The sequence below is a fragment of the Akebia trifoliata genome, chromosome 15 (genome assembly GCF_017979445.1).
Source record: "Akebia trifoliata isolate Shusen 1 chromosome 15, ASM1797944v1, whole genome shotgun sequence".
In the NCBI taxonomy this organism is placed as follows: domain Eukaryota; kingdom Viridiplantae; phylum Streptophyta; class Magnoliopsida; order Ranunculales; family Lardizabalaceae; genus Akebia; species Akebia trifoliata.
In genome coordinates this window covers 29650138-29676938 of record NC_141389.1, presented here as the reverse complement: position 1 = coordinate 29676938, position 26801 = coordinate 29650138, and the positions used below count along the sequence as shown (strand labels likewise).

Here is a 26801-nt window from a genome sequence, read left to right as displayed (position 1 = left end):
AAATTGGATATTTAAACAAAAGAAAAAAAAAAACAGTGCACATTCTCATAATTTATGATTCAATTCTTGAGGTCAACAATTCTTCGTTCAATTGCAATTGCAAATCCTCTTTGTAGCTCACGATTATGTGGAAATGCCATTGAGTATAGGAATGTTAGTAAAATTTTAGCCGTTAATTGCTTTTTCACACTTTCGTGCATGTTCGTCATTATTCAAATCGTCTATGGCCAAGCGATCAAATGTACAACTTTTCAACGCTCCAAAAGCATGCCCTCATTAATAGGAGCGGGGCCAAGGTTTTCTCGTAGTGGGGGCAGACTATGGTTAGTTGTATAGTTGAAGAACTTGAAGATGAATGATTTTAGGGAGGAGGTTTTTGGTTAGAAGTTAAAGGAAAGGATATTTAGGTCATTTCCAATGTTGTGAACAAAAAAATTGAAGGAGGGAGGGGCAAAAATTGAGGGTGTGAGGGCAAATGGGGAGAGAGGTGAGGGAGTGGGGACAAATGGGGCATCTATTTGAGGAAAACGTATAGGTGTGCCCCCACCAGCTCCTTATTAGCTCTGCCGGTGCTCATTAATAAAGCAAGGTGCTTCACCGAGTCACCTCAGCCACCTAGTTGACTCAAGCAAGAGCAGACTCAGTCGAACGAGTCAACTCAAGCTCAGCGAGTTGACTCAGTGGCCGAGTCAACAAAGCTCATCGAGTCAACTCAGTCCACCGAGTTAACTCGGTCAAACGAGTTGACTCAGTGCACGAGTTTGACTCAGGCACAGAGTCAACTCAGCACGGCGAGTCGACTCAGTCACCGAGTTAACTCGGTCAAACGAGTTGACTCAGTGCACGAGTTTGACTCAGTCACCGAGTCAACTCAGTCCAGTGAGTCGACTCAGTCCCCGAGTTAACTCGGTCAAACGAGTTGACTCAGTGACCGAGTTTGACTCAGTACCCCGAATTGACTCAGATCACCGAGTTGACTCAGTTGACCGAGTTGGCTCAGTCCACTTATGTCCGTTTAGAATTTTTGAAGAGTTGATGTCAAAAATAAGAAAATAAAAAAATTGCTGTTTTTTTCCGAGTCGATCCCGCCCCAAAATTCGCCAACAAGTTTGTAAGAGTGATTTTAATGTCAACTCGAAGATGCATTTGATGTTCTCGCCCAAGTTTTCCTGATCTAAATATGAACGTCAAAAAAAAAAAAAAAAAAAAACAGAAAATATACCCAAAGAAGAGAGAGAGAAGCCTTGTTGAAGATGAATGTATTGCGGACTCGATTCACATCAAACATTACTACCGAGAGAGGAAACACCGATTTGGGGGAGAGTGGAGTGTGTTTCATTCAATCCATAAATGTTAAGGCTGGGTAGGAATGGCTGGTGCGACCGAGACTTCTTCAAGATTCAGAAGCGTTTCCTTCAAATGTTAAAGAAGCCAAAGACTTCAAGAGAGAGAGAGCGACAGACAGCGAAACAGAGAGATTGGGTTTTCTTTTCTTAAACGTTGGATGTTGTTGGGATGATTACGTTTTTCATCAGTGGACACCTTAATTCTAAGACTACTGTCATGATCAACATACCCTGCATATTCAGGTCCTCTCTCTCTCTCTCTCTCTTAAATTTTCTAAAATTTTATTTTATATATTTCAATTATTTACGCCTTTGTGATTGTTGTCTTTCTGTATTGGATTTTCTTTGTTTGAGAATCCATTTTTGTTTCTACTTTTGATGGAACAGCTTTGTTCAGATGCTTGTCTTGCAACTATTAGGATAGTTGAGAATATGTCTTACAAATCATAAAAACAGAAATTTAGCAAATATTAAAGGGCACTGATTCTTAGTTCTATATTGAAAGGCAAACAAAAGATTTTCTCGATTCTTTGTTTTCGTTAAATAGCGGGAAAAAAATATTTTAAATGCAAGCTATCAGTATTCAAACTCACATGAGAAAGTTACGGCATTTTCATAGATCTTAGCAGGGTGACTTCACAAAGATGGGACTTTGTGAGAAGTTTTTGGCAAAAAACTCTTACCAGACTGCATCAAAGAGGATGAATCGGTCAAAAAGAATTAATATCGTCAAAATTTATAACATCTGGGAAGAGACGATAGAATTAATGAGGAAGAAAAGGTCAGGAAATCTTTCTCGAAAACAAACAAACAAAAAAAAGAATAAAAAATGATCGAAAATTCCCTTAATTTTACTCAAGTCATCTATAAACATCAAGTACACATTTTGTTTTGGTACGTAAGCTAGACTTGAATTCATGAACTCAAAGAGAAGTAATCGAAGAAAATATAGAGGGAAGAAAACAATGCAATACTTACATAATTGAGAAAATGATTACTTGCTTAAGCTTAGTTTCGAAAGAACCGCGGTCGCCTGATCACCACCCAACAAGAAATACGGATGCCTTAGTGCAGCAGAAGCCGATGATCTCCCTCTTCTAAGGAAACCTCTCTCGGAAATAAGCTTTGTAGCCAAGTCCCAACCTCTACCAGAATCAAGATCAAGAAGCTGTAAGTCGGGTCTCATTCGAGCGATTTCTCTCCACTTTAGTCATATCCATTTGTCTTTATTTCCGAGTTGAAATTCTATAAACCCGATGTCGTTCTTAAGGTGGGAATAGCCATTTGCAATAGTATAATTCCGGCCGAGTACATATCAAAGAAATCTGGACTGTTAAGCTGAATTCATAAACAAAACCAAACATTAACATTTCGAAGAACGAATTTTACAGAGTTTTCAATAAGAGGACGTCCGTGGTACACGTCAGGAAGAAAACTATACCTGCCAAAGCATAGGAGAAAGTAAAGCCGCTATGGGCTCTGGGGGAGGGATGGGTGTTTCTTCTGGGAGCACGTATAACTCAGGAGGACCATAATCTGGGTCGAGTAGACCACGGTTGGGAACATAGTTTTTGCCAATTCGAAGGTCTGTGGCAGCTCCAAAATCTATGAGCTTGATCTGTCCCTTCTTTGTTACCACTAAGTTGGCTGGTTTAATGTCTCGGTGAATAATACCATTGTCATGAATCTTCTTGAGAGAAGTTATAATGTGACGCATAATTTGTTTGATGATCACAGCATTCCATTCAATCGAGTCTTGTCCTTGTAAGATGCGTCCAAACATAATGGACTCTAAGTTCAAAGGGAAGCTGCAATCCCTCATGTAATTGGTTAAGTTTTGATCTCCCTGGAACATGGGTTCCCTATAATAAGTTACGCAACAAGCAGAAATTCCATATGCAAGCATATAGTACTATACACTATCTATAAATAAAACAAATAAACTTATTTTGGCAGCAAAAAATATATTATCTTTTGTGTTGGAAGAAAAGTGGAAGCAAATTGGTGTGGACGGATTTCAAAACCAAGTTTGTGGTGTCAAACAAGGTGATAAGAGGTCTGAGTCGAATTTTTTAACACCCACGGAGCTATACAATGGATACATGACAAAGAAAAATGGTAACCATCAAATTCTCAGATAAATTTTAGAACAAAATTAACCCAAAAGTTGCAACTTAATGTACATTTACCAGTGTCAATGGAAAAATCGTCTTAAGAAGTGACCTTGGAGATTTTCGATTTACTATTCTTTTGGTGCAAATTGAGAAAATAATTTGAATGAGTATTCTTTGAAGACTTTGTGTTTAGATGGGAGGAGTTGTGCTCTTTGGAGTCTTCAGAGTGCTTTGTTATTTTGTTGCTTTGGTTTTTCTTAGTTGTTTTGCATCTTGTACTTTTAAGGGGCCACCTTGTCCTCCCGCTTTCATTTTACTGAAGTTTATCATAGGAATCGGTGTGGCATTAGTAAAAGTTGGTGGGGCAATAGCAATACTCTTTCTTAAAAAATCCATTAAGTTCAACCTCCACATATAATCTCAGCAATATTCCAATCTAAAGTCAATAAGAATTGACTGAAATTAAATGTAGGGTTGTTGGGGATTAGGTAGCTATAGTGAAAGAGCAAGGGTGTTTTCTAGATGTTAATGGAAACAAGTTAGGGAGATTTATCAAGGGGTTTGGAATTTAGGGTTTTATCAAACACAATAGAAGATAAAGAGAAGAAGATTTAGGAGTAGAAGATGATTCCTTGGAATCACTCCCTAAGTTTCTTGCCAACTCACCTAAGAGGTTTCTTATCCCTCAACCAAACCTCTTTACCTTATATTTCTAGGTAGACCATTTCCGCTTATCTTTGGATATGTGAGTCACTACAAGCGAAAAACAGATTTTTAAAAACCTTTTATAGTGTCCATTCACACTTTAATTGAATGGTGGCAACTCCTAAACCAATGTAGATTACCTCAAACCTCCCCAAAGGTTTCGAATCCCACGTATCTACACCACTAATATATATATATATATATATCAAACACTAACGGACCCCAAAGGCCTATCTTCCCACTAGCTTTTTGAGTACAACAAAATACTAATGAGAGCAAAGATGCTTAATTTCAGAGACTAATATCTACTTCAATAGATATATTGTCATGCATTTTTTTTATGTTAGCAGGCACATTAAATGAATTTAGGCAAATTTAGTGCTCTTGATTGGCTAAAATGTTTGAAAGGTCACTTTACTGTACTTATTGTCTTGAAATATAGGAAAACATATAGGGTAACATCACTGCATTAATATCAACCTATGCTATATTGCTATTGTAAATGGTAATTTATTACTTATCAACCATGTAATAATGCATGCTCAGCTGAAACCTTCTGTGATGGTACAAAACTTCAACTAAATTTCAGGTTCTGCTTCATTTTGATTTTACTTTCTTGATAATTAGTGGCTGAAGATACTCTTGCCTACATTAAACAGAGGGACACAAGTTTATGACAAGGGAATTCTGTTCATTTTGAAATATTTCTTATTTGGTATGCATTTTTTGTTAACAAAACGAGCATTCTAAGCAACTAAATAAACAGAAAACCATCTCATGGATATCGATATTTCATTTTTTTTTCTTAGAGTTAAGATGAACTTGAACCCATGGCCTAAGATTCATTTTTTTTTTTTTTTTCTTCTCGAGATGATTAGGTTGTGAAATTAAAATGGAGAATACGAAAGGATTTGACCCAAATTTGGGAAACTATCCTTTAATGAGGTCATTGAAATTAAGAATCATTATACCTAGATTGCTCTGTTAGATTTTCATTAAACAAATGTGGGGTGGGGTGGAGTAGGTTTAGCTAACTGTGAGAAGTACTTCTCATGTACTGATTGTAGGACTTGTTTCATGTTTTCTTATCTGTAAACTCTTAAGAAATATGGTTTGGGAAATGTTCATAAAGACTTAGCAAGGAAGTGCAAGATTTGAAATATTTTATAATCTATTTTGGCCAAGTGAAACAAAGTTTTGGTGGATTGTTGTGTGGGTGGGTCCAGTATAGTGGATGGACAAATAGAGCTAATCCTTCATAGGCTCTTCCCTTTTTAATTCCATCCCCACCTTGCAAAAGACATGGAACTACGGGATTACCAAACAGACCCTTTGCCCTAAAAGCTCTTAATACTCAAATGGTGTGGTTTATTACTTCTTTGTGTTTTTTCTCTCAGAATATTTTCAATTATGATGGATGGCCTAATTGATAGCAAGAGATTTATGTGCCTCCAAGCCTTGAATATGTTAGATCTAAGAAGATTGAAATCCTGCTCATCACTTATTGGATGGGGCAACAACTAGCGTTCAACCAAATTGGAATAATAGGTACAAGTCTTACTTAAATTGATGCTTGGAGTTTTGGTTGTTCTGAAATCATTTTGTCCAAGTTTGGTTTCTCCTTGTGACTGGTTGAATGAGGATGATAGTTGTTGGAAAAGTAGCTGGATTATGTATCTTAGTTGTTCAAAACTTGTTTTTAACCTTATTTATTTATTTATGATTCAACTTTGTAGATGAGAAACAGATTAAGTAATTCTTAAGTTATTTGTAGGTTGTACCATTGGTGTTTCTACAACTAACAGAGTTCCACAAATTTACACTAATTGTTGTTCTGGGTTTTATTATCACCATAGATGTTCTATGTTAACAAACATTATTATCTTGTTGTTTGCCTTACCCATGATTTTCATTAAAAAAGCAATAGTTGAAGCTTCTTCATCTTCCCCCACCACTAGCATCAACAAAGATTCAGGTAAGATGTTTCAATTCGAAATCCTAGAAGTTTTTAGAGACAATTCAAGAATTAATATGATTTTATAACAAAGTTTATAACAAAATATATTGGTCTTTTGGAGACTAGAATTCAAATTTTGCTATTTTTTGCTGGATTTATTAGGTTTTTTGAATCTTGACAAGGTTACCTTGAATTTGCTAGAATTAATACAATTTCAACTTTCAATTCCTGTTTATAATTATATTTTCTCTTATTGAGTATGTTTAATTGGCTCGAATTGCAAATGAACATGCCTTTCATGCGTTGTCGTGAAGGAGAGAACTTGCTTTTATAGCTAGTCTGCCATTTCTTATTGGGATAAATGAACAACCGAAGGAAGGATTTAGGGCTAATACGACAGTGTAAGTTTCCTTGCTTTAATTTAATTTATTTTCTAGCTCAACAATCCATTTACTTTTATTCTCTAATGTTTATTTTCTAGTTCAATAGTAACAACTAGCCTTTTATCATCCTCAGTTAGAAGGACAGAAATCTTGGTTATTGAATTGGGTTCTTTGAAAATTTTGATTTTGGAGATAAACAATTGAGTTCAAGAGATTCTTAAAAGCCTAAAATTGTCCATATATATTTTTTATTTTTATTTTTGGAAGATCCACCGGAGAGGCCGAAAGGCCATAACACGACAGATACAACATTGGAAAGCTTTCAATTATGGAAAATTTCAGGTGAATCATGTCCCAAAGGAACAATTCCCATTAGAAGAAGAACAGAAGCAGATGTACTAAGAACTCAATCGATTCGAAGATTTGGGAGAAAATTAAGATGACCCATAAGATGCAATTCTTCGAGCAACGGACATAAGGTTAGTATCATAGAAGATAAGAATAGAGAAGAGATTCAAATAGTCTTTCCATTAGTTCTAATGGTACATCGGTTTGATTGCTTGTTTTCTTTTATGATTTCTGATCTCTTTGAGCTACCTTTCTTTTTTTCTTTTATGATTTCTGATCTCTTTGAGCTACCTTTCTTTTTTTCTTTTCTGACATTTTTGTCTTGTCGACAGTCTTTCCTTTTAGTTGAACAATTTTTTTTTACACTATGTTGTTTGTGAATTAGTTGGTATTGCAATGATATGTTTTGTGTTTTGTTTCTAATTGGATTTGATGTGAATTGACTTTCTTGGGTGGTCAAGATTTGGTTTCTATGAATGATCTTTGTTTTATGATTTTTTTATTCTAATTTTTTTTTTTTTTTTTTTTTTTTATTTCGTTTATTGTGATTGGTGAATTATAGGACGGTCCTATTGTTTGTTAAACCTCCATATTCAACGCTCATAAACTATGGATTTATTTTTTATTTTTTTAAGTTTATCCCCCAATAATTTGACAGTTCAGGACCGTCAAAAAAAATTATACAAGAAAATACTTGAGGGGCATATATTTTTTTTTCATAAGTATATTTGACGGGCATATTTGACAGGCAGGTCTGTCAAATATTGGGCTTTTTTCACAGTGTCTGCAGAGTTGGTATGCTTGGTTTACTGATATGTTCCATACTCATTTGTTTGATAGGTTATCAAAATGTACAAGAAGCAACTGTTGCTAGGGCTGGGGTATCTTCAAAAGAATGGAATAATGCACAAAGACATTGAGGTATATCTCCCTTCTCTTTAATTGGTACTTTTAATTTGAGAAAAAAAATGAGTCTACTATATTTCCAAAACTAGTCGACTGAGTCAGTTCAACGTTCAGGGGGCAAACGTTCTTATTGATAATAAAGGGTGCATCAAGCTTGCTTATTAAGCAAGTTGTTGAGCTGATATAAGCATTGCATGACCTTTCTCCGTAGTTGTCAAAATTCTCTAATATTTCTTCTTCCTGGAATATAATATGCTATCCGAGAATGTTTTATTACACTTTGATCTTCTTTAAACCTATGTTTGTAATATTGGATTGGATAGGTTTTACCTCTCCCATCACTAGTAGGTATAGTTGACTCATGCAAGTGTGTTGTTATCATTGTCAATTTTCCCACCTCTAATTGGGTCCACCTAATATACCCGACATATTTATACAAATTGTGGCTTTGTACGACTGCTTCAATCTAAGATTTTTCACCACATGAATATCACCAAACGAGGTGTCTTGCTTCACATGAATCCTTGAGAATTCAAGACTTGCAAGTTCAAATTTTCATCTAGCACACTCAGACAATTTCTACCTTCTGAACTCTGCAGTGATATTTAATTCTCTCATAGAAGTTTTGAAACAAGCTAAAAAATGTAATTTGAAAACAGCCCATATCAGGCATTATTAATTCATTTTGTCTCGTAATTCCTGTCTCAACCAACAATCTCCTTTGTCTTGATTATGTTGCAGGTAAGAAGCACAAGTGGGAAAGAAGCTTGGAATAGGTAATATATTTGTCATGTTAAAATTTCCCACGCTTTTCTCTTTCGCTTTGTATGATTGTAAGGGAGCAAGCCCCTTTCTCTTTTCTCATGAAAAATAACAGGGGTTTGAATGGTTAATTACATGTTTGAATTTTCATAAATATTGCATTTCAATAGGCTTATATGATGTATAAGTGAGGTCTCTCGGATTCATCTATGGACCGAGCTCACCAATGATGGAAGCCTCTACCAAGGAGCTTTGGGAGGTAGTGGTGGTGAGTGGATGAAACCGCCTCTGTGTTCACCGTCGCTCCCGTCCATTGTTTGGTTCATGCATGCAAAAGATTTAGCCGAAGTCATATGAACCAAATCAAGCAAACTCTCAGTTACTAATGAGTAGGTTTCAATGACTCATGAGAAAACATGTGATCCCAATCATGTAAAATCTAACGGATGAAATTTATATTATTTTAATATCATATATCTCGAGGATGATTTTATCCCAAGAATAAAAATCTAACGGATGATTTTATGAGAACTAGTTAGGTAGCCTAGTTCCCATAATTTGAATGCTCTATTCAAGTTTTTCTGAAAAACTTTTAGCAGCAAATGATACAAGGAATTTAGAAACACAATACACAAATTAAGGCATAAACACTCATACCGGTTGGGATGTGAAACCTGCTCCAATATATATTGAAGTACCCCAAAAGATGAAGTCACCACTCAGAAATTTGTAAGGTCTTCATTCAGGGAAAATTTAGTCATATAAGAAGTTGTGTTGGAATAGTGTAGAGAAAGGCATGTGTGGACAAATAAAGTGAATATTTGGGCTTAGACCTACAGCTCAGTTGGTTTGACACATTGCAGAGCACTTTGAGGTCGTGGGTTCAAGTCCAGCACTCCAGCTTACCCTTCCGAAAAAAAGAAGTGAATATTATCATATAGAATTAGGATCACCCGCTAGAAAACTTTCGGTTTGCAACTTCAACATCATTGTTAATGCCCTTGGATTTGAATGTCATCACTTGATGACCCATATTCTTGATTCAATAGAACATGGATTGCAAATATCTTGTGGATACAGATTTTTATCCTTGCTCTTACACTTCTCTTTACTCTGGAAAGACATTCATGCACTAAAAATCATTTTTTGCATTGGATGCTTTGGTGTTTTGTGACAGATGTGGCATGGCATTCGATGTAAGGTCTGAACCATGGGTGGGCATCAAACAATAATTGGTGCTTTGGCATGGATTTCACGCATAGTCTTCTGAAAATAGAGACCCTAGCATACTTCAACATAATTTTTGTGTCTCAAATGACTCTACTAGCCAGCTTGAAGGTCATAAATCTGAGGTAAAGGCTTCTGCAAGTTGTTTATGTGTATAATCTTGACTGTGTATAGCTTGGGCTATTGATTGTTACTATAGCCATGATTTACTCCTTTTAAGAACTCGTATGTTAAAACAGTACTAGCACACGACATACACACTATTCACACTTTATAGGTTGATTGACGGGCAGTCTAGAATTAAATTCTGGCCATTAACAAATGAGATCGCATTCATTCTAGGCTTTGTAGGTGTTGAGAGGAATAGTGTAATAAAAGCTATTATTCTTCTACTAGATGACACAATTACAGTTAGTGATGGAAAATGCACAAGTTAAATTAGAATTGAACCACAACAATCTGAAATTTTTCTTTTTCAGAAATGCAAGCAATGGAAATCAAATATAAAGTAATTTATTCAACTTGTGGAAAAAAACCATTATGGGGTTTTTATGGAGTTGCTATGCCTAGGAAGCATCCTCATTATACTCTTATTAAGTATAAAGTCGTAGATTAAGGTTCAAGACTATTATATAACTAGCTTTATACTCGAGCTTCATTTTTAAAATTTATTGGTGCATGCTAAACAAGTATCTCTGCTATAGTTAATAGAAAAACTTTGCTCCACCTTTTATTTTTTATTTTTAATTTTAACATTTTCTTGCTAAGTAACAATGTGTTATATATTTAGAAATGTGACATCAAGAAGACAAGAACATAGTTTCCAATATACAAGAAAGTCTCTTTGTACACTATTTTTAGCTTGAGAATCCACTTGACCACTTTCATCTCATAATGTGTGAGAGAAGATAATAAACCACCCTCTCGCCAACTCCCTAATATGGTCTAGTAGATTCAATAAGCTCTATGGACTGTTGTGCTATACTTTGCCATACAATTGAATTTGTTCTTTTAGTACCTGGATTGTTTTCTTGCAATTTTTCCTCTACCTAATCCTATTTCGAACACCATTCTTATCCATTTTATATCAAAAAATTTATTAGAAATAATTTGTTTTAGAATATTTTTTCATAACTAGTAATCCAAAATCCAAATAGAGAACAAACGGTTAAATATTTCACATTGTATTTGGCATGGTGGTGCAATGGCAGCGGTGGTGATGATGGTGGTTGATATGGTGTTTTAAAAACTGGATTTCTTGGCTCACTTTTATATGTTTTATAATATCGCCTGATGTTTATTTTGTTGTATTTCTCTTGTCTGATTGTTGGTGCAGAGGCCGTGAATCAATCAATAAACTTCATATTATCAGCCACTCACTCAGTTTTAGTGAAGGGAGACCGCATCAACTTTAAGATTGAACCTTCATTTGGAGTTGAAGCTTTTAAGCTTTATCCTGATGTGAAATACACCACCATGAATGAACACCTTAATCAAATTGTTTGAGATATAAGGATTAATCTCTGTTTAGATGCTCTTGTTTACTACTAATGAATAAATAACGAGTCATCATTTTAGGATGTGTTAAGAGAGAGATTGAATGGGATTGTTTTATACTCATTGTTTCAAATACATTTATGAAGCATGCATGTATAAAGTCCTTGATTAAATATGTGTAAAGTTTATGAACCTATATTTATTTCAGTAAATGTGTCAGTTTATCTATAAATATTTCATGTTCCTCTTTATCTTGGAAATTGTATATTCAGGTATGCAGATAAAATAGAACAATTGTTAAAATATATAAAAAAATTAAAACAAAAAACAATCAAGAAGTGAAATCCGGTGTTTATAAGCTCTGACTTTAGACATCAGATGTTAAACTAATGGCTATAGTTTTAGATATCAGGTGAAACCCGATGTCTAAAGTCTTTTTTATATAGTGGTAATAGGGTTTTGTATATATATATATATATATATATATTTATCAATTTACTAAATAAATATAACAAAAAAAAAAAAATTCATGTCAGTCATAAAATAACATAAATTAATACATGTCAGTCATATTTATCAATTCACTAAATAAATATACATAAAAAAAAAAAAAAAAACAAATTCAATACTTCTCTGCAATCATTTTTTGGTACAATATGAAACTTTACCTTGAATCCTCACCCTATTGGGCATCTTTAGAGTCCTGGATGCTTCAAATTCCAAATACCCATAGTTCATAAGAATTGATAACCAAGTGTCAAAGAACAAGGAAAGCTTGACGTATTCATTTGTTCCTTTAATATATTTCAGGCATGCAAGAAAGAAAAAAACACATACAAGATCTCACCCGATTACTTCAGGGTACTCCACCTTTTGCATAGAAGCCGCAAGAGCAGGACAACCATACAATGCCATTGCATTGAATCCCACAAACTCTAAAACAATCCTCCTTGAAGAGATGCAAACTCTCATTGAATCCAATTTGCTATCTAATTCCTTAACCCAAGCCTTTCCACATTTTAGCTTATCCACACAACTGGTTACATGCAAATGCTATAACATGGTCATCAAATTGGATATAAAAACAAGAAGAACGAAAAATATCCGATCAACATTTTCATCATTTCGAATTCCCATAATTTGTGATTGAAGGTCGACAAATTCTATCTTTTTGACGACAAAAGCAAGCCAAGTAATTACTGTTTATATATAAGAAAAAATGAAGAATGTATATATGTAGGTATAACACTAGTAGTGTATATATATAATATGACATGCTAATTAATAAATTAGAATTAAAAGCTAGCTAGCACATGAGGATGAGAATGAGATACATAGATCGTCAGTGAGTATATAGTAATTAATTAAAGAGTAGTTATACCTAATTGAAGACCTTGTTATACAATCGCAAGAGCTCGATAACAAAGCAACCATCAAAAAGCATAATCAGAACAAGTTTATCACTAGGGATGACTTCCTCATTGAAGGAGTCTGAGTATCACGCTCTAGTCTTCTTTTCCAAAATTTTCGTGGCCGTGAAAAGTGTCTCTGCATTCATGCAATTAGGTTCTGCTGCAGCTTTCTCTGCTGGTTCTATGACTAGTTCCTCATCATCCTCTTTCAGAACAGTAACAGTAGTAGTAGTAGTAGTAGTGATGTCTTGCTGCTGATTATTATTATTATGCCGTGCCAAGATGCCTAAGAGGCACCTCTTCAACATCGGTGTGGAAAGGGCCAATGGAGATGATTTTGGGCCTATAAGCATTTGGCTTGAGTTGAAGCGTGTTCTTAGGGACTCGAAAAATAGAAAATGTTGTGTTAAAGGCAATCTGATGATGATGAGATCCTCCTCCTTTCATGCAATTATCTATGGCAATAACCCATTCAGATAGATGGTTACTAAGCTTTACTTTGGCTTCACCTCTTTTTAACTTACTTGGAATAATCTTCTTTATCTTCTGGATCTTTGAACCTCTTTCCATGCATATATCTCTCATATCTTCTTAATTAATTCTTCTTCTTGACATCCCAAATCCTTAAACAACACATATAAATAATACAATTAAGGAAGCTTAACGTATTCATTTATTCCTTTAATCGGCTTGAGACTTCCAACAGCTAAAAAATCACATATTAGATCTCAGCTGATTACTTTATGGTCCTTCAACCCTGGCTTTGGAGCCGAAAGAGCAGGACGAACATACAATACCATTGCATTGAATCACATAAACTACAAAACTAACCTCCTCGATAATCTGCAGATTGTCATTGAACAGATTTGCCATCCAATTCCTTAACCCGAGCCTTTCCCGCATTTTCGCCCGTCGACACAACTGATTACATCACATGCAAATGCTACAACATAATCATCAAATTGGATATTTAAACAAAAAAAAAAAAAAAAAAAAAAAAAAAAAAAAACTATGCACATTCTCATAATTTATGATTCAATTCTTGAGGTCAACAATTCTTCGTTCAATTGCAATTGCAAATCCTCTTTGTAGCTCACGATTATGTGGAAATGCCACTGAGTATAGGAATGTTAGTAAAATTTTAACCGTTAAATGATTTTTCACACTTTTGTGCATGTTCGTCATTATTCAAATCGTCTATGGCCAAGCGATCAAATGTACAACTTTTCAATGCTCCAAAAGCATGCCCTCATTAATAGGAGCGGGGCCAGGGTTTTCTCGTAGTGGGGGCAGACTATGGTTAGTTGTATAGTTGAAGAACTTGAAGATGAATGATTTTAGGGAGGAGGTTTTTGGTTAGAAGTTAAAGGAAAGGATATTTAGGTCATTTCCAATGTTGTGAACAAAAAAATTGAAGGAGGGAGGGGCAAAAATTGAGGGTGTGAGGGCAAATGGGGAGAGAGAGGTGAGGGAGTGGGGACAAATGGGGCATCTATTTGAGGAAAACGTATAGGTGTGCCCCCACCAGCTCCTTATTAGCTCTGCCGGTGCTCATTAATAAAGCAAGGTGCTTCACCGAGTCACCTCAGCCACCTAGTTGACTCAAGCAAGAGCAGACTCAGTCGAACGAGTCAACTCAAGCTCAGCGAGTTGACACAGTGGCCGAGTCAACAAAGCTCATCGAGTCAACTCAGTGTCCGAGTTAACTCGGTCAAACGAGTTGACGCAGCACAGTGAGTCGACTCAGTACACCGAGTTAACTCGGTCAAACGAGTTGACTCAGTGCACGAGTTTGACTCAGGCACAGAGTCAACTCAGCACGGCGAGTCGACTCAGTCACCGAGTTAACTCGGTCAAACGAGTTGACTCAGTGCACGAGTTTGACTCAGTCACCGAGCCAAACTCAGTGCAGTGAGTCGACTCAGTCACCGAGTTAACTCGGTCAAACGAGTTGACTCAGTGCACGAGTTTGACTCAGTACCCCGAATTGACTCAGATCACCGAGTTGACTCTGTTGACCGAGTTGGCTCAGTCCACTTATGTCCGGTTAGAATTTTTGAAGAGTTGATGTCAAAAATAAGAAAATAAAAAAATTGCTGTTTTTTTCCGAGTCGATCCCGCCCCAAAATTCGCCAACAAGTTTGTAAGAGTGATTTTAATGTCAACTCGAAGATGCATTTGATGTTCTCGCCCAAGTTTTCCTGATCTAAATATGAACGTCAAAAAAAAAAAAAAAAAAAAAACAGAAAATATACCCAAAGAAGAGAGAGAGAAGCCTTGTTGAAGATGAATGTATTGCGGACTCGATTCACATCAAACATTACTACCGAGAGAGGAAACACCGATTTGGGGGAGAGTGGAGTGTGTTTCATTCAATCCATAAATGTTAAGGCTGGGTAGGAATGGCTGGTGCGACCGAGACTTCTTCAAGATTCAGAAGCGTTTCCTTCAAATGTTAAAGAAGCCAAAGACTTCAAGAGAGAGAGAGCGACAGACAGCGAAACAGAGAGATTGGGTTTTCTTTTCTTAAACGTTGGATGTTGTTGGGATGATTACGTTTTTCATCAGTGGACACCTTAATTCTAAGACTACTGTCATGATCAACATACCCTGCATATTCAGGTCCTCTCTCTCTCTCTCTCTCTTAAATTTTCTAAAATTTTATTTTATATATTTCAATTATTTACGCCTTTGTGATTGTTGTCTTTCTGTATTGGATTTTCTTTGTTTGAGAATCCATTTTTGTTTCTACTTTTGATGGAACAGCTTTGTTCAGATGCTTGTCTTGCAACTATTAGGATAGTTGAGAATATGTCTTACAAATCATAAAAACAGAAATTTAGCAAATATTAAAGGGCACTGATTCTTAGTTCTATATTGAAAGGCAAACAAAAGATTTTCTCGATTCTTTGTTTTCGTTAAATAGCGGGAAAAAAATATTTTAAATGCAAGCTATCAGTATTCAAACTCACATGAGAAAGTTACGGCATTTTCATAGATCTTAGCAGGGTGACTTCACAAAGATGGGACTTTGTGAGAAGTTTTTGGCAAAAAACTCTTACCAGACTGCATCAAAGAGGATGAATCGGTCAAAAAGAATTAATATCGTCAAAATTTATAACATCTGGGAAGAGACGATAGAATTAATGAGGAAGAAAAGGTCAGGAAATCTTTCTCGAAAACAAACAAACAAAAAAAAGAATAAAAAATGATCGAAAATTCCCTTAATTTTACTCAAGTCATCTATAAACATCAAGTACACATTTTGTTTTGGTACGTAAGCTAGACTTGAATTCATGAACTCAAAGAGAAGTAATCGAAGAAAATATAGAGGGAAGAAAACAATGCAATACTTACATAATTGAGAAAATGATTACTTGCTTAAGCTTAGTTTCGAAAGAACCGCGGTCGCCTGATCACCACCCAACAAGAAATACGGATGCCTTAGTGCAGCAGAAGCCGATGATCTCCCTCTTCTAAGGAAACCTCTCTCGGAAATAAGCTTTGTAGCCAAGTCCCAACCTCTACCAGAATCAAGATCAAGAAGCTGTAAGTCGGGTCTCATTCGAGCGATTTCTCTCCACTTTAGTCATATCCATTTGTCTTTATTTCCGAGTTGAAATTCTATAAACCCGATGTCGTTCTTAAGGTGGGAATAGCCATTTGCAATAGTATAATTCCGGCCGAGTACATATCAAAGAAATCTGGACTGTTAAGCTGAATTCATAAACAAAACCAAACATTAACATTTCGAAGAACGAATTTTACAGAGTTTTCAATAAGAGGACGTCCGTGGTACACGTCAGGAAGAAAACTATACCTGCCAAAGCATAGGAGAAAGTAAAGCCGCTATGGGCTCTGGGGGAGGGATGGGTGTTTCTTCTGGGAGCACGTATAACTCAGGAGGACCATAATCTGGGTCGAGTAGACCACGGTTGGGAACATAGTTTTTGCCAATTCGAAGGTCTGTGGCAGCTCCAAAATCTATGAGCTTGATCTGTCCCTTCTTTGTTACCACTAAGTTGGCTGGTTTAATGTCTCGGTGAATAATACCATTGTCATGAATCTTCTTGAGAGAAGTTATAATGTGACGCATAATTTGTTTGATGATCACAGCATTCCATTCAATCGAGTCTTGTCCTTGTAAGATGCGTCCAAACATAATGGACTCTAAGTTCAAAGGGAAGCTGCAATCCCTCATGTAATTGGTTAAGTTTTGATCTCCCTGGAACATGGGTTCCCTATAATAAGTTACGCAACAAGCAGAAATTCCATATGCAAGCATATAGTACTATACACTATCTATAAATAAAACAAATAAACTTATTTTGGCAGCAAAAAATATATTATCTTTTGTGTTGGAAGAAAAGTGGAAGCAAATTGGTGTGGACGGATTTCAAAACCAAGTTTGTGGTGTCAAACAAGGTGATAAGAGGTCTGAGTCGAATTTTTTAACACCCACGGAGCTATACAATGGATACATGACAAAGAAAAATGGTAACCATCAAATTCTCAGATAAATTTTAGAACAAAATTAACCCAAAAGTTGCAACTTAATGTACATTTACCAGTGTCAATGGAAAAATCGTCTTAAGAAGTGACCTTGGAGATTTTCGATTTACTATTCTTTTGGTGCAAATTGAGAAAATAATTTGAATGAGTATTCTTTGAAGACTTTGTGTTTAGATGGGAGGAGTTGTGCTCTTTGGAGTCTTCAGAGTGCTTTGTTATTTTGTTGCTTTGGTTTTTCTTAGTTGTTTTGCATCTTGTACTTTTAAGGGGCCACCTTGTCCTCCCGCTTTCATTTTACTGAAGTTTATCATAGGAATCGGTGTGGCATTAGTAAAAGTTTGGTGGGGCAATAGCAATACTCTTTCTTAAAAAATCCATTAAGTTCAACCTCCACATATAATCTCAGCAATATTCCAATCTAAAGTCAATAAGAATTGACTGAAATTAAATGTAGGGTTGTTGGGGATTAGGTAGCTATAGTGAAAGAGCAAGGGTGTTTTCTAGATGTTAATGGAAACAAGTTAGGGAGATTTATCAAGGGGTTTGGAATTTAGGGTTTTATCAAACAAAATAGAAGATAAAGAGAAGAAGATTTAGGAGTAGAAGATGATTCCTTGGAATCACTCCCTAAGTTTCTTGCCAACTCACCTAAGAGGTTTCTTATCCCTCAACCAAACCTCCTTACCTTATATTTCTAGGTAGACCATTTCCGCTTATCTTTGGATATGTGAGTCACTACAAGCGAAAAACAGATTTTAAAAAACCTTTTATAGTGTCCATTCACACTTTAATTGAATGGTGGCAACTCCTAAACCCATGTAGATTACCTCAAACCTCCCCAAAGGTTTCGAATCCCACGTATCTACACCACTAATATATATATATCAAGCACTAATGGACCCCAAAGGCCTATCTTCCCACTAGCTTTTTGAGTACAACAAAATACTAATGAGAGCAAAGATGCTTAATTTCAGAGACTAATATCTACTTCAATAGATATATTGTCATGCATTTTTTTTATGTTAGTAGGCACATTAAATGAATTTAGGCAAATTTAGTGCTCTTGATTGGCTAAAATGTTTGAAAGGTCACTTTACTGTACTTATTGTCTTGAAATATAGGAAAACATATAGGGTAACATCACTGCATTAATATCAACCTATGCTATATTGCTATTGTAAATGGTAATTTATTACTTATCAACCATGTAATAATGCATGCTCAGCTGAAACCTTCTGTGATGGTACAAAACTTCAACTAAATTTCAGGTTCTGCTTCATTTTGATTTTACTTTCTTGATAATTAGTGGCTGAAGATACTCTTGCCTACATTAAACAGAGGGACACAAGTTTATGACAAGGGAATTTGTTCATTTTGAAATATTTCTTATTTGGTATGCATTTTTTGTTAACAAAACGAGCATTCTAAGCAACTAAATAAACAGAAAACCATCTCATGGATATCGATATTTCATTTTTTTTTCTTAGAGTTAAGATGAACTTGAACCCATGGCCTAAGATTCATTTTTTTTTTTTTTTCTTCTCGAGATGATTAGGTTGTGAAATTAAAATGGAGAATACGAAAGGATTTGACCCAAATTTGGGAAACTATCCTTTAATGAGGTCATTGAAATTAAGAATCATTATACCTAGATTGCTCTGTTAGATTTTCATTAAACAAATGTGGGGTGGGGTGGAGTAGGTTTAGCTAACTGTGAGAAGTACTTCTCATGTACTGATTGTAGGACTTGTTTCATGTTTTCTTATCTGTAAACTCTTAAGAAATATGGTTTGGGAAATGTTCATAAAGACTTAGCAAGGAAGTGCAGATTTGAAATATTTTATAATCTATTTTGGCCAAGTGAAACAAAGTTTTGGTGGATTGTTGTGTGGGTGGGTCCAGTATAGTGGATGGACAAATAGAGCTAATCCTTCATAGGCTCTTCCCTTTTTAATTCCATCCCCACCTTGCAAAAGACATGGAACTACGGGATTACCAAACAGACCCTTTGCTCTAAAAGCTCTTAATACTCAAATGGTGTGGTTTATTACTTCTTTGTGTTTTTTCTCTCAGAATATTTTCAATTATGATGGATGGCCTAATTGATAGCAAGAGATTTATGTGCCTCCAAGCCTTGAATATGTTAGATCTAAGAAGATTGAAATCCTGCTCATCACTTATTGGATGGGGCAACAACTAGCGTTCAACCAAATTGGAATAATAGGTACAAGTCTTACTTAAATTGATGCTTGGAGTTTTGGTTGTTCTGAAATCATTTTGTCCAAGTTTGGTTTCTCCTTGTGACTGGTTGAATGAGGATGATAGTTGTTGGAAAAGTAGCTGGATTATGTATCTTAGTTGTTCAAAACTTGTTTTTAACCTTATTTATTTATTTATGATTCAACTTTGTAGATGAGAAACAGATTAAGTAATTCTTAAGTTATTTGTAGGTTGTACCATTGGTGTTTCTACAACTAACAGAGTTCCACAAATTTACACTAATTGTTGTTCTGGGTTTTATTATCACCATAGATGTTCTATGTTAACAAACATTATTATCTTGTTGTTTGCCTTACCCATGATTTTCATTAAAAAAGCAATAGTTGAAGCTTCTTCATCTTCCCCCACCACTAGCATCAACAAAGATTCAGGTACGATGTTTCAATTCGAAATCCTAGAAGTTTTTAGAGGCAATTCAAGAATTAATATGATTTTATAACAAAGTTTATAACAAAATATATTGGTCTTTTGGAGACTAGAATTCAAATTTTGCTATTTTTTGCTGGATTTATTAGGTTTTTTGAATCTTGACAAGGTTGCCTTGAATTTGCTAGAATTAATACAATTGCAACTTTCAATTCCTGTTTATAATTATATTTTCTCTTATTGAGTATGTTTAATTGGCTCGAATTGCAAATGAACATGCCTTTCATGCGTTGTGGTGAAGGAGAGAACTTGTTTTTATAGCTAGTCTGCCATTTCTTATTGGGATAAATGAACAACGGAAGGAAGGATTTAGGGCTAATACGACAGTGTAAGTTTCCTTGCTTTAATTTAATTTATTTTCTAGCTCAACAATCCATTACTTTTATTCTCTAATGTTTATTTTCTAGTTCAATAGTAACAACTAGCCTTTTATCATCCTCAGTTAGAAGGACAGAAATCTTGGTTATTGAATTGGGTTCTTTGAAAATTTTGATTTTGGAGATATACAATTGAGTTCAAGAGATTCTTAAAAGCCTAAAATTGTCCATATATTTTTTTTATTTTTATTTTTGTAAGATCCACTGGAGAGGCCGAAAGGCCATAACACGACAAATACAACATTGGAAAGCTTTCAATTATGGAAAATTTCAGGTGAATCATGTACCAAAGGAACAATTCCCATTAGAAGAAGAACAGAAGTAGATGTACTAAGAACTCAATCGATTTGAAGATTTGGAAGAAAATTAAGATGACCCATAAGATGCAATTCTTCGAGCAACGGACATAAGGTTAGTATCATAGAAGATAAGAATAGAGAAGAGATTCAAATAGTCTTTCCATTAGTTCTAATGGTACATCGGTTTGATTGCTTGTTTTCTTTTATGATTTCTGATCTCTTTGAGCTACCTTTCTTTTTTTCTTTTATGATTTCTGATCTCTTTGAGCTACCTTTCTTTTTTTCTTTTCTGACATTTTGTCTTGTCGACAGTCTTTCCTTTTAGTTGAACAATTTTTTTTTACACTATGTTGTTTGTGAATTAGTTGGTATTGCAATGATATGTTTTGTGTTTTGTTTCTAATTGGATTTGATGTGAATTGACTTTCTTGGGTGGTCAAGATTTGGTTTCTATGAATGATCTTTGTTTTATGATTTTTTTATTCTAATTTTTTTTTTTTTTTTTTTTTTTTATTTCGTTTATTGTGATTGGTGAATTATAGGACGGTCCTATTGTTTGTTAAACCTCCATATTCAACGCTCATAAACTATGGATTTATTTTTTATTTTTTTAAGTTTATCCCCCAATAATTTGACAGTTCAGGACCGTCAAAAAAAATTATACAAGAAAATACTTGAGGGGCATATATTTTTTTTCATAAGTATATTTGACGGGCATATTTGACAGGCAGGTCTGTCAAATATTGGGCTTTTTTCACAGTGTCTGCAGAGTTGGTATGCTTGGTTTACTGATATGTTCCATACTCATTTGTTTGATAGGTTATCAAAATGTACAAGAAGCAACTGTTGCTAGGGCTGGGGTATCTTCAAAAGAATGGAATAATGCACAAAGACATTGAGGTATATCTCCCTTCTCTTTAATTGGTACTTTTAATTTGAGAAAAAAAATGAGTCTACTATATTTCCAAAACTAGTCGACTGAGTCAGTTCAACGTTCAGGGGGCAAACGTTCTTATTGATAATAAAGGGTGCATCAAGCTTGCTTATTAAGCAAGTTGTTGAGCTGATATAAGCATTGCATGACCTTTCTCCGTAGTTGTCAAAATTCTCTAATATTTCTTCTTCCTGGAATATAATATGCTATCCGAGAATGTTTTATTACACTTTGATCTTCTTTAAACCTATGTTTGTAATATTGGATTGGATAGGTTTTACCTCTCCCATCACTAGTAGGTATAGTTGACTCATGCAAGTGTGTTGTTATCATTGTCAATTTTCCCACCTCTAATTGGGTCCACCTAATATACCCGACATATTTATACAAATTGTGGCTTTGTACGACTGCTTCAATCTAAGATTTTTCACCACATGAATATCACCAAACGAGGTGTCTTGCTTCACATGAATCCTTGAGAATTCAAGACTTGCAAGTTCAAATTTTCATCTAGCACACTCAGACAATTTCTACCTTCTGAACTCTGCAGTGATATTTAATTCTCTCATAGAAGTTTTGAAACAAGCTAAAAAATGTAATTTGAAAACAGCCCATATCAGGCATTATTAATTCATTTTGTCTCGTAATTCCTGTCTCAACCAACAATCTCCTTTGTCTTGATTATGTTGCAGGTAAGAAGCACAAGTGGGAAAGAAGCTTGGAATAGGTAATATATTTGTCATGTTAAAATTTCCCACGCTTTTCTCTTTCGCTTTGTATGATTGTAAGGGAGCAAGCCCCTTTCTCTTTTCTCATGAAAAATAACAGGGGTTTGAATGGTTAATTACATGTTTGAATTTTCATAAATATTGCATTTCAATAGGCTTATATGATGTATAAGTGAGGTCTCTCGGATTCATCTATGGACCGAGCTCACCAATGATGGAAGCCTCTACCAAGGAGCTTTGGGAGGTAGTGGTGGTGAGTGGATGAAACCGCCTCTGTGTTCACCGTCGCTCCCGTCCATTGTTTGGTTCATGCATGCAAAAGATTTAGCCGAAGTCATATGAACCAAATCAAGCAAACTCTCAGTTACTAATGAGTAGGTTTCAATGACTCATGAGAAAACATGTGATCCCAATCATGTAAAATCTAACGGATGAAATTTATATTATTTTAATATCATATATCTCGAGGATGATTTTATCCCAAGAATAAAAATCTAACGGATGATTTTATGAGAACTAGTTAGGTAGCCTAGTTCCCATAATTTGAATGCTCTATTCAAGTTTTTCTGAAAAACTTTTAGCAGCAAATGATACAAGGAATTTAGAAACACAATACACAAATTAAGGCATAAACACTCATACCGGTTGGGATGTGAAACCTGCTCCAATATATATTGAAGTACCCCAAAAGATGAAGTCACCACTCAGAAATTTGTAAGGTCTTCATTCAGGGAAAATTTAGTCATATAAGAAGTTGTGTTGGAATAGTGTAGAGAAAGGCATGTGTGGACAAATAAAGTGAATATTTGGGCTTAGACCTACAGCTCAGTTGGTTTGACACATTGCAAAGCACTTTGAGGTCGTGGGTTCAAGTCCAGCACTCCAGCTTACCCTTCCGAAAAAAAGAAGTGAATATTATCATATAGAATTAGGATCACCCGCTAGAAAACTTTCGGTTTGCAACTTCAACATCATTGTTAATGCCCTTGGATTTGAATGTCATCACTTGATGATCCATATTCTTGATTCAATAGAACATGGATTGCAAATATCTTGTGGATACAGATTTTTATCCTTGCTCTTACACTTCTCTTTAGTCTGGAAAGATATTCATGCACTAAAAATCATTTTTTGCATTGGATGCTTTGGTGTTTTGTGACAGATGTGGCATGGCATTCGATGTAAGGTCTGAACCATGGGTGGGCATCAAACAATAATTGGTGCTTTGGCATGGATTTCACGCATAGTCTTCTGAAAATAGAGACCCTAGCATACTTCAACATAATTTTTGTGTCTCAAATGACTCTACTAGCCAGCTTGAAGGTCATAAATCTGAGGTAAAGGCTTCTGCAAGTTGTTTATGTGTATAATCTTGACTGTGTATAGCTTGGGCTATTGATTGTTACTATAGCCATGATTTACTCCTTTTAAGAACTCGTATGTTAAAACAGTACTAGCACACGACATACACACTATTCACACTTTATAGGTTGATTGACGGGCAGTCTAGAATTAAATTCTGGCCATTAACAAATGAGATCGCATTCATTCTAGGCTTTGTAGGTGTTGAGAGGAATAGTGTAATAAAAGCTATTATTCTTCTACTAGATGACACAATTACAGTTAGTGATGGAAAATGCACAAGTTAAATTAGAATTGAACCACAACAATCTGAAATTTTTCTTTTTCAGAAATGCAAGCAATGGAAATCAAATATAAAGTAATTTATTCAACTTGTGGAAAAAAACCATTATGGGGTTTTTATGGAGTTGCTATGCCTAGGAAGCATCCTCATTATACTCTTATTAAGTATAAAGTCGTAGATTAAGGTTCAAGACTATTATATAACTAGCTTTATACTCGAGCTTCATTTTTAAAATTTATTGGTGCATGCTAAACAAGTATCTCTGCTATAGTTAATAGAAAAACTTTGCTCCACCTTTTATTTTTTATTTTAATTTTAACATTTTCTTGCTAAGTAACAATGTGTTATATATTTAGAAATGTGACATCAAGAAGACAAGAACATAGTTTCCAATATACAAGAAAGTCTCTTTGTACACTATTTTTAGCTTGAGAATCCACTTGACCACTTTCATCTCATAATGTGTGAGAGAAGATAATAAACCACCCTCTCGCCAACTCCCTAATATGGTCTAGTAGATTCAATAAGCTCTATGGACTGTTGTGCTATACTTTGCCATACAATTGAATTTGTTCTTTTAGTACCTGGATTGTTTTCTTGCAATTTTTCCTCTACCTAATCCTATTTCGAACACCATTCTTATCCATTTTATATCAAAAAATTTATTAGAAATAATTTGTTTTAGAATATTTTTTCATAACTAGTAATCCAAAATCCAAATAGAGAACAAACGGTTAAATATTTCACATTGTATTTGGCATGGTGGTGCAATGGCAGCGGTGGTGATGATGGTGGTTGATATGGTGTTTTAAAAACTGGATTTCTTGGCTCACTTTTATATGTTTTATAATATCGCCTGATGTTTATTTTGTTGTATTTCTCTTGTCTGATTGTTGGTGCAGAGGCCGTGAATCAATCAATAAACTTCATATTATCAGCCACTCACTCAGTTTTAGTGAAGGGAGACCGCATCAACTTTAAGATTGAACCTTCATTTGGAGTTGAAGCTTTTAAGCTTTATCCTGATGTGAAATACACCACCATGAATGAACACCTTAATCAAATTGTTTGAGATATAAGGATTAATCTCTGTTTAGATGCTCTTGTTTACTACTAATGAATAAATAACGAGTCATCATTTTAGGATGTGTTAAGAGAGAGATTGAATGGGATTGTTTTATACTCATTGTTTCAAATACATTTATGAAGCATGCATGTATAAAGTCCTTGATTAAATATGTGTAAAGTTTATGAACCTATATTTATTTCAGTAAATGTGTCAGTTTATCTATAAATATTTCATGTTCCTCTTTATCTTGGAAATTGTATATTCAGGTATGCAGATAAAATAGAACAATTGTTAAAATATATAAAAAAATTAAAACAAAAAACAATCAAGAAGTGAAATCCGGTGTTTATAAGCTCTGACTTTAGACATCAGATGTTAAACTAATGGCTATAGTTTTAGATATCAGGTGAAACCCGATGTCTAAAGTCTTTTTTATATAGTGGTAATAGGGGTTTGTATATATATATATATATATATATTTATCAATTTACTAAATAAATATAACAAAAAAAAAAAAATTCATGTCAGTCATAAAATAACATAAATTAATACATGTCAGTCATATTTATCAATTCACTAAATAAATATACATAAAAAAAAAAAAAAAAACAAATTCAATACTTCTCTGCAATCATTTTTTGGTACAATATGAAACTTTACCTTGAATCCTCACCCTATTGGGCATCTTTAGAGTCCTGGATGCTTCAAATTCCAAATACCCATAGTTCATAAGAATTGATAACCAAGTGTCAAAGAACAAGGAAAGCTTGACGTATTCATTTGTTCCTTTAATATATTTCAGGCATGCAAGAAAGAAAAAAACACATACAAGATCTCACCCGATTACTTCAGGGTACTCCACCTTTTGCATAGAAGCCGCAAGAGCAGGACAACCATACAATGCCATTGCATTGAATCCCACAAACTCTAAAACAATCCTCCTTGAAGAGATGCAAACTCTCATTGAATCCAATTTGCTATCTAATTCCTTAACCCAAGCCTTTCCACATTTTAGCTTATCCACACAACTGGTTACATGCAAATGCTATAACATGGTCATCAAATTGGATATAAAAACAAGAAGAACGAAAAATATCCGATCAACATTTTCATCATTTCGAATTCCCATAATTTGTGATTGAAGGTCGACAAATTCGATCTTTTTGACGACAAAGCAAGCCAAGTAATTAATATTTATATATAAGAAAAAATGAAGAATGTATATATGTAGGTATAGCTCTAGTAGTGTATCTGTATAATATGACATGCTAATTAATAAATTAGAATTAAAAGCTAGCTAGCACATGAGGATGAAAATGAGATACATAGATCGTCAGTGAGTATATGGTAATTAATTAAAGAGTAGTTATACCTAATTGAAGACCTTGTTATACAATTGCAAGAGCTCGATAACGAAGCAACCATCAAAAAGCATAATCAGAACAAGTTTATCACTAGGGATGACTTCCTTAATGAAGGAGTCTGAGTATCACGCTCTAGTCTTCTTTTCCAAAATTTTCGTGGCCATGAAATGTGTCTCTGCATTCATGCAATTAGGTTATGCCGCAGCTTCTATGACTAGTTCCTCATCATCCTCTTTCAGAACAGTAACAGTAGTAGTAGTAGTAGTAGTGATGTCTTGCTGCTGATTAATATTATTATGTCGTGCCAAGATGCCTAAGAGGCACCTCTTTGACATCGGTATGGAAAGGGCCAATGGAGATGATTTTGGGCCTATAAGTATTTGGCTTGAGTTGAAGCATGTTCTTAGGGACTGGAAAAATAGAAAATGATGTGTTAAGGGCATTCTGATGATGATGAGATCCTCCTCCTTTCATGCAATTATCTACGGCAATAACCCATTCAGATAGACG

The 26801-nt window shown here is 34.9% G+C and overlaps 1 long non-coding RNA gene and 2 pseudogenes across 11 annotated transcripts; 1 reads left to right on the top strand and 2 right to left on the bottom strand.

Moving 5' to 3' along the window:
• Positions 1-1044: 1044 nt before the first annotated feature.
• Positions 1045-25153, top strand: LOC147385193 (uncharacterized). Of its 10 annotated transcripts, none has more exons than XR_015172671.1 (8): positions 1050-1589; positions 5563-5713; positions 6437-6523; positions 20452-20663; positions 21371-21451; positions 22178-22212; positions 23376-23550; positions 24761-25153. It is a non-coding gene; the product is annotated as an uncharacterized LOC147385193 (long non-coding RNA). The 10 variants fall into 10 exon arrangements; XR_015172670.1 differs by lacking the exons at positions 1050-1589; positions 5563-5713; positions 6437-6523 and adding exons at positions 14741-15279; positions 19243-19393; positions 20117-20203; XR_015172669.1 differs by lacking the exons at positions 1050-1589; positions 5563-5713; positions 6437-6523 and adding exons at positions 14744-15279; positions 19243-19393; positions 20117-20203 and having other exon boundaries at positions 20527-20663.
• On the bottom strand, positions 1907-3563 carry LOC147385195 (serine/threonine-protein kinase STN8, chloroplastic-like; annotated as a pseudogene). The gene is made up of 2 exons (XR_015172664.1): positions 2788-3563; positions 1907-2684 (listed from the first exon to the last, which is right to left on the bottom strand). The product of XR_015172664.1 is annotated as a serine/threonine-protein kinase STN8, chloroplastic-like (transcript).
• LOC147385194 (serine/threonine-protein kinase STN8, chloroplastic-like) lies at positions 15597-17253 on the bottom strand (annotated as a pseudogene).
• Positions 25154-26801: the final 1648 nt, after the last annotated feature.